Source organism: Marmota marmota, unplaced genomic scaffold (genome assembly GCF_001458135.2).
Source record: "Marmota marmota marmota unplaced genomic scaffold, marMar, whole genome shotgun sequence".
In the NCBI taxonomy this organism is placed as follows: Eukaryota; Metazoa; Chordata; class Mammalia; order Rodentia; family Sciuridae; genus Marmota; species Marmota marmota.
The window spans coordinates 110,828-118,829 of record NW_026000082.1 but is presented as its reverse complement, the minus strand read 5'-3'; the positions used below and the strand labels follow the sequence as shown (position 1 = coordinate 118,829).

At 40.7% G+C, this 8,002-nt stretch overlaps 1 protein-coding gene across 1 annotated transcript in view; it reads left to right on the top strand.

Annotated features, from left to right (window-relative positions):
* The window catches only part of Il23r (interleukin 23 receptor), a 75,202-nt gene extending 70,247 nt beyond the window's left edge, over positions 1-4,955 (top strand). The window contains exon 12 of the mRNA XM_048815174.1: positions 4,943-4,955. The gene's annotated coding sequence lies outside the window, so the exon portion shown is untranslated. The remainder of the gene's footprint in view (positions 1-4,942) is intronic.
* The last annotated feature ends 3,047 nt before the right edge of the window (positions 4,956-8,002 follow it).

The window sequence follows — 8,002 nt, the reverse complement described above, 5'->3', positions numbered from 1 at the left end:
AAAAAAAAAAAAAAAAAAAAATCACCAAGTTTAACTATAAATCTAATTGGATTTTGAATTATTATTCATGAATAGGGACTGCCTCCGTTCTGTGAAACGGAATGAGAGTTCCACCAGGTGGGTAAAACAGTGGGTTCAATGGGTTTCGTAAGGCAGGAACAAGGAAACAGAATGGGGGGTGGGGAAACTGATTGGTTAACACTAGGTTATTTTAGATCATTTTTTGTAAGGGCTAAAGCACACTCAGATATCATATTTTAAGTCTTCCTTAAAATTTGGGTTTCATGATGTGGCATTTAACCTGAGTGACTCCATCTTGGTTTGGTCTGATCTGCTGGGGCCAGTGTAGGAGCTCAGTCCAAAACAAAGTCCTCCCATAATTTATGTTTAACAGTTCCCTGAAAATCTTTAATGCCTTTCATATAAGTAAGTTATTGACAAATGTTGAAAGAATGAATGAATGATAAACAATGGCCCCAACTGTTAATTCTATCTGCTACCTATGAGAAGGAAACAATATTACATGAAGGCATCAAAGAGCTTTCAGACCTCAGTGTGTGTTATGGTTTGCAGGTGAGGGTGTGCTCCCAAAGGTCCCATGTAAGACAATGCAAGAAGATTTGAAGGAGAGATGATTGGGCTATAGCCTTAACCTAATCAGTGAATTGATCCCTGATGGGATTAACTGAGTGGTAACTGCAGGTGGGCTGTGGCTGGAGAAAGTGGTTCCTTGGGGGCGTGGCATGGGGTATATACTTGAATCTAGTAAGTAGAGTCTTTCTGTCTGCTTCCTGGTCATCATGTGAGCTGCTTCCTTCTGCCACACTCTTCCTCCTTGATATTCTGCCTCACCTCAAGCCCTGAGGAATGGAGTCTGCTGTCTATGGATTGAGACCTCTGAAACCATGAGCCCCCAAATAAACTTTTCCTTCTCTACAATTGCCCTGGTCACGTCCTTTAGTCACAGAAGCAAAAAAAGCTGATGGAAACAGTGTGTTTTCTGAAGCTCTTTCATAACACTGCATTATTTTATCATCACTGTTGCTTTTTCCCTAAACTGCCATTGTATAATTGATGAGAAAGCAATGACCTAATGTATATAATTTTCTTCTCAGCAATGCAGTCTTCTTTTATCTCCTTAGATCATTTCAACATGACACTCATTTTCAACTACTTTTTTTTTTTTTTTTTTTGCTTTTAGCTGAAACCCTTCTTCAAATGGCTTCATATGGAACAGTTAATAATACCTCTGTGAGCAACAATATTCCTCATTTTGGGGGGAGCAAATCTATCTGCCACACTAATTAGATAGTTCTCTGGCTGATAATCAGGGACAGACAGTGCAATAGTGCAGCTTGTTAAAGAAAACGGCCAAACAGGTGTAATCACCTTCCAGAACATTAATTAAAGAACTTACTTTAAAAAAAAAACAACAACTGCTGAATTCTAAAAGGACATTCTTGTACCTGATAGGAAACTTGGCATAAGGAAATGTATTGCTTACAGATAATTCTTTTTGTTTGTTTGTTTTTGGTGCTGGTGATCGAATCTGTGTCTTCCCATGTGCTAGGTCCCCAAATTATAGATGATTTTATTGGTAACAGTCAAGAGGAGATAATCCACAAGGATTCATTTTATTACATATTACTGTTTTAAATGCCTTCTAATTTTATTTTGATCCAGCCTGTTCATTTTCTGAATGAAGCTGAGGTTGGCTTGGTGATGTGTGCAGGGCATTCTGGGGACAAAACTTCTCTCTGACTCCCAGACCAGGCTCTGTTACAACCCACGCTCAATTAACGACTTAGAAACCCATCAGCGGTTCTCATCCTACTTGAATGTTCAAATTACTCAGATACCTTTTTAAAGAACAACTTGAAAACACCAAACTACGATAACCAAAGTACGAAAGCCTGAGCCCCACTGTCAGGCCCGAAGATACTTTTTAAAAGCTCATCAGGTTTTTTTTTTTTTTTAATGCACTGCCAAGGTGGGCAACCACCAACTTGCTTGCTCCTCCTTGTTTAAAAAAAAGTAAAATTAAATTTAAAAAATGGAGCTTTCACTCTAGTCCATTATGATTTTTCACCCCCAGTGCTTTCATCACCTCTTTTCCTCGGGGATAATAGATGCCAATCAGTAGGAGCTCCCCCTTTTTGGTACGGGGATTGAACGCAGGAACACTTTTACCATTGAGCCACACCCCCAGCCCTTTTTATCTTTTTTTTTTTTTTTTTTTTTTTTTTTNAATTCTCTCTCTCTCTCTCTTTCTTTAAAAAAAAAAAAAAAAAAAAAATCACCAAGTTTAACTATAAATCTAATTGGATTTTGAATTATTATTCATGAATAGGGACTGCCTCCGTTCTGTGAAACGGAATGAGAGTTCCACCAGGTGGGTAAAACAGTGGGTTCAATGGGTTTCGTAAGGCAGGAACAAGGAAACAGAATGGGGGGTGGGGAAACTGATTGGTTAACACTAGGTTATTTTAGATCATTTTTTGTAAGGGCTAAAGCACACTCAGATATCATATTTTAAGTCTTCCTTAAAATTTGGGTTTCATGATGTGGCATTTAACCTGAGTGACTCCATCTTGGTTTGGTCTGATCTGCTGGGGCCAGTGTAGGAGCTCAGTCCAAAACAAAGTCCTCCCATAATTTATGTTTAACAGTTCCCTGAAAATCTTTAATGCCTTTCATATAAGTAAGTTATTGACAAATGTTGAAAGAATGAATGAATGATAAACAATGGCCCCAACTGTTAATTCTATCTGCTACCTATGAGAAGGAAACAATATTACATGAAGGCATCAAAGAGCTTTCAGACCTCAGTGTGTGTTATGGTTTGCAGGTGAGGGTGTGCTCCCAAAGGTCCCATGTAAGACAATGCAAGAAGATTTGAAGGAGAGATGATTGGGCTATAGCCTTAACCTAATCAGTGAATTGATCCCTGATGGGATTAACTGAGTGGTAACTGCAGGTGGGCTGTGGCTGGAGAAAGTGGTTCCTTGGGGGCGTGGCATGGGGTATATACTTGAATCTAGTAAGTAGAGTCTTTCTGTCTGCTTCCTGGTCATCATGTGAGCTNTTTTTTTTTTTTTTTTTTTTTTTTTTTTTTTTTTTAGGCAGGGTCTTGCTACATTGCTTAGGGTCTCTAAGTTGCTGAGGCTGGCCTTGAAGTTGGGGTCCTCCTGCCTCCTCCTCCCAACCCACTGGGGTTACAGGTATGAGCCACCACACCTGGTGAGGAGGAGCACTCTTACCCTACCACAAGGCAATCTACAAGCTTATCTTCACCTTTCTTCTTTCTTTATTTCCATAACACAAAAGAGGAATGCCTCTCCTCTGCCAGGCTAATCTCTCCACCTGGCCCTGGACCCTCTCCTGCTCTGGTGTCTCTTCAGAGACTGGCTATGGTTATGTGTATGCCATACTTGTTTCCAGCATTTTCCATTGACTGGCTCAAAACAACCATGGCAGTGACGAATTGTCCATTCCCACTTTCTTTCTAACAGAACTACTATGTTACTGATGGCAGCCATGTGCCCAAAAGGCATATGGCCCAGCCTCCCTTGCAGCAAAGGTGGTCAAGTGACTAAGTTCTGTTCAAGGAGATGTGCATAGAAACGGTTAGAGGGTTTCCAAGGAACCCTTCCAAGAGGAGTATGGACAATGAAATAAATATCATCTCCTCTCCCTTCCTCTTTCTTTCCTGCTGACTAGAAAAAGGACCTGACAGCTGGAGCTTCAGCAGCCGTCTGAGCCCACAAGGCAATCTGGAGGTAGAAGTCATGCAGTGAGGAGGGTGGAACAGAAAGACAGACGGAGCCCATGTCCCTGATGATTTGAGGAGCTGCCCCAGATGACTTATCTCAACTTCTTTTAACTGAAACCAGCATTTTGGGGTAGTTAGTTTTCTGGAACAGAGTCTATTTTGCCTAGGTGGCCTCAAACTCCTGGGCTTAAGCGATCCCCCTGCCTCAGCCTCCAGAGTAGCTGGATGACAGGCATGCACCATAATGCCCAGAGGACACTGATGCTTATAAATCAGTTATTGGAAGTCTTGCTATTTGTATTTGATTTAATCCTAGTGGTAATAGGTAAACAAGTACATTTTACAGAGAAGGGAAGGAGTATGCCTCTCCAGTGCTTACGGAAGTCTGCTTAGCATTTCATCACAAAATGTCATAGGTTGGGTGGCTTAGACAACAATTTTCCAGAAGCTGGAAGTCCAACATGAAGGTGGCACAAGTATTGGTGTCTGAGGCCTCTCCTGGCTAGTAGATGACCATCTCCTTGCTGTGTCCTCACATGGCCTTCCTCTGTGCTCATGAGGAGAGAGGGAATGAGAGAGGGAGAAGGACAACTCTAATGTCTCCTTCATAGAAGGTCACCAGTCTTTTTAGATTAGGACCTCACCCTTATATTTTCACTTAAAGTTAATTCTCTCCCTGAGGCCCCTCTCCAAATATCTTATATTGGAAGTTAGGGCTTCCACATATGGATTTGGGGACACATTCCGTCCATAATATTGTTCATCTATTCTCTCCCTTGTTCCCCTTCTCTCTCTCTCCTACACTCTCTCCCTCTTCTGTACTGAGGATTGAACCCAGGGGTGCTCGACCACTGACTACATCCCTAAACCTATTTTTTAATTTTTATTTTGAGACTGGATCTCACGAAATTACCCAAGTTGGCCTTAAACTTGTGATCCTTCTGCCTTAGCCTCCCAGGAGGTGGCTGGCATCACAGGTGTGTGTTACTACACCCTGCCCTAGTTCCTCTTTTCTAGGGACTGCTCCTTACTTCCTGTCTACATGATCTTCAGTGTCACCCCAATCAGCCAGCTGCAGTCAATTGGTACACACAGGTGACATATATACCTGCTCCCTGCTAGGCCAATCAAAGGCCTTTCCAGGACCTGCTTCTGGAAACCCCAATAGAGTTGAGCATATATACTTGACACATGCTGGACCAAGCAAAGCCTTTATTATGGTTTGGATATGAGGTATCCCTCAAAAGCTCATGTGTGAGACAATTTGCAAGAAGGTTCAGAGGAGAAATGATTGGGTTGCGAGAGCCTTAACCCAATCCATAAATTAATCCACATAGAGATTAACTGAGTGGTAACTGAAGTGGTAGAGTGTGGCTGGAGGAGGTGGGATTGGGGCGTGGCTATGGGGTATATATTTCTTTCTAGAAAGTAGAGACACCTCTCTGCTCTCTTATCATGTGAGCTGTTTCCCTCTGCCACATTCTTCCTCCATGATGTTCAGCCTCACCTTGAGGAATGGAGCCCGCCTTCTATGGACTAAGACCTCTGAAACCATGAGCCAAATAAACTTTTCCTCCCCTAAAATTTTTCTGATCAGATCTTTTAGTCACAGCAGCAAAAAAGCTGACTGAAACAGCCTTTTTCTAAGAATTTGGGAATTAGATCTGAGAAAGAGAGAGAGGGGCTAACTCTCTCCAGTGACAGAATATTCAATACCTGGTTTAGAATCTGTTGTCAGTCTTGCTTTTCTCCATGTGGCCAGAATAAAAGGATGGGTCTGCAGTCAGAGCAAGAAGAATAAACAGTAAACAGAAAGGGGCAAAGAGGAGAGATGGAATGAGAGTCTTAAATGCACTGAGTCCCTGGCTTTGTTAATAAGATTCAATCACATTCTTGATGGATGGTTCGTGAAAAATTTTTATCATTCAGTCTTTATTCTTAAGCTACTTATACTTGGGCTTCTCCTATTTATGATTGTGAATCTTAACTAATACCACTCCCTAGAATAAAAATGCAAAGGTTTTTATCTTTTTAAGTGTCCCAGAATCCACATGATTTTAATGATTAGCAAAGACTTACAGTGTTTGTTTTATCTTATACATTCATTTATCTGAAATTGAACAGGGACAGCTTCACAAAGAGATATTTGATGCTGTTTTTAGCAAATTGTTGCTGAGGTTAAACCTCAAGTCATCCTGATGACTCTTTCTTTCACCAAACCTCTTTGCAGTGGTAGATGGAAGAATTGACAATAAATACAATTCAACTTGAAGAAAACACCAGAATTTTACAAGATCACATTATCCACTCATGCACTCTACCTGGAAACCTAAAATAGAACTAAATGTTTAGTGTTTTTACTTTTATAAATGATTGTATTTGCCATATTTTAATCTCAACAATTTCCCTGGATAAAGGCATTTGATATCATTTAAGAGGAACAACTCTCTAAACTACACGTCTGAATTTCAGAGTGTGAGTAAAGTATGGCTAACCAAAATGTACAAGCAAATCGATTCAAACTTCCTTCCTATTGCTGTAAACAAAACTCTTCTGCATGGTACCAAGTTTGAGGAGATGGATGATAGAAAGAGAAAGCACCTTCATGAGGGTCGGCACAGAAACTAGATAACTCTGTTATAAAATAGGGAAGAAATGACCCAAGTGTCAGCTCCCACATCTGTGAATAGGCTTCAGGGATACTGGGTGTCATAGCTGTTAACCCACAAACCCCACAAACTAAATATTAGTGCACAGATGGAAGAAAATGCATCTGCCATAAATGGGCTGCACGAATTGTTACTGAGTTCTTCTCATTCATTATTTAATCTTCCTCACAATCTGCGAGGTGGGAGTTATCAGCACCATTTTGCAGCTCAGGAAACTGAGTCAGAGATATGATGCCCCTTGCCTAGCATCATCAGTCAGTGGTGGAGCTGGCTCTTGAGCATAGGTCTCCTCCCTCCCACTGAACATGACCAACTCGGCACCCGGCACCCATCAGTGCCAGGAATCCCTCAACCCAGGGGAGTCGCTGCTTCAACTATTGGTTTGAATCACCCTGCAAGCCTGGAAACTAATAGCAGTTACACCAAGAGGGTATGAAAGTTAGCAGGTGTGTGTGATAGGGCATTGGGAAAGGCACCCCTGCTACACACATTTGGATTCAGCCATCTACACAGTAGACCATCTGAAAACAAGGCTTCACCACTGAATGAGACATGTGATACTGGACCGAGTCCTGTGCCTGGGTGAGTGTGACAGATTTTCTCCCAAGAATACTATTGGGACACTCAACAAAATTTTAATATTTTAGATCATAAAAGGAAATGTGCTATCAATGTCAAATTTCCTACATTTGAGATCTTTACTCTGAATTTTTAAAGGCACATCTTTTTTTTAATGCTTTTATGAATCCATTATAGTTATCCATTATAGTTGAGCTCATTTTGACATAATCATACATGAATAGAATTTAATTTGTTCCGTTTAAGTCCCCAGGTCTCCTCTTTCCCTTCTATCCTCCCTTACCCAGTACCCTTCCCTAACCTACTGATTTTTCTTCTATTTATTAATTTTTTAATTGATGCCTTATAGATATATATAAAAGTGGAATTCACTGTGGTACATTTAGACGTGTATATAGCAAAATTTTGTCAAGGTCATTCCTCATTTCTTCCTCCCATTCTTCCTCCCTCTCCCTCAAACTCCTCCTACTCCACAGATCTTCCCTCTCTCCTTATATTAGATGCCCCCAACACTGTTTTTCCCCCTTACTTTACTCTAGTTACTGCATATGACAGAAAACATTCAACCCTTGACTTTATGATCTGGTTTATTTCACTTAGCATGATGTTCTCCAGTTTTATCCATTTACCAGCAAATGCCATAATTTCATTCTTCTTTATGGCTGAATAAAACTCCATTGTGCATATAGACCACATTTTCTTAAACCATTCATCTGTTGAAGGGCATCTGACCTGGTTCTATAACTTGGCTGTAGAGAATTTTGCTGCTATAAACACTGATGTATCTTTATCACTATAGTATGCTAATTTTAGTTCTTTTGAAAAAATTCCAAGGAGTGGGAAAGCTGGGTCATACAGTAGTTCTGTTAGCAGCCTTTTGAAAAATCTCTATACTGCCTTCCAGAGTGGTTGTACTGATTTTCAGCCACACCAACAATGTACAAGCATACCCTTTCCCTCCCAGCATTTATTTATAGGCTTG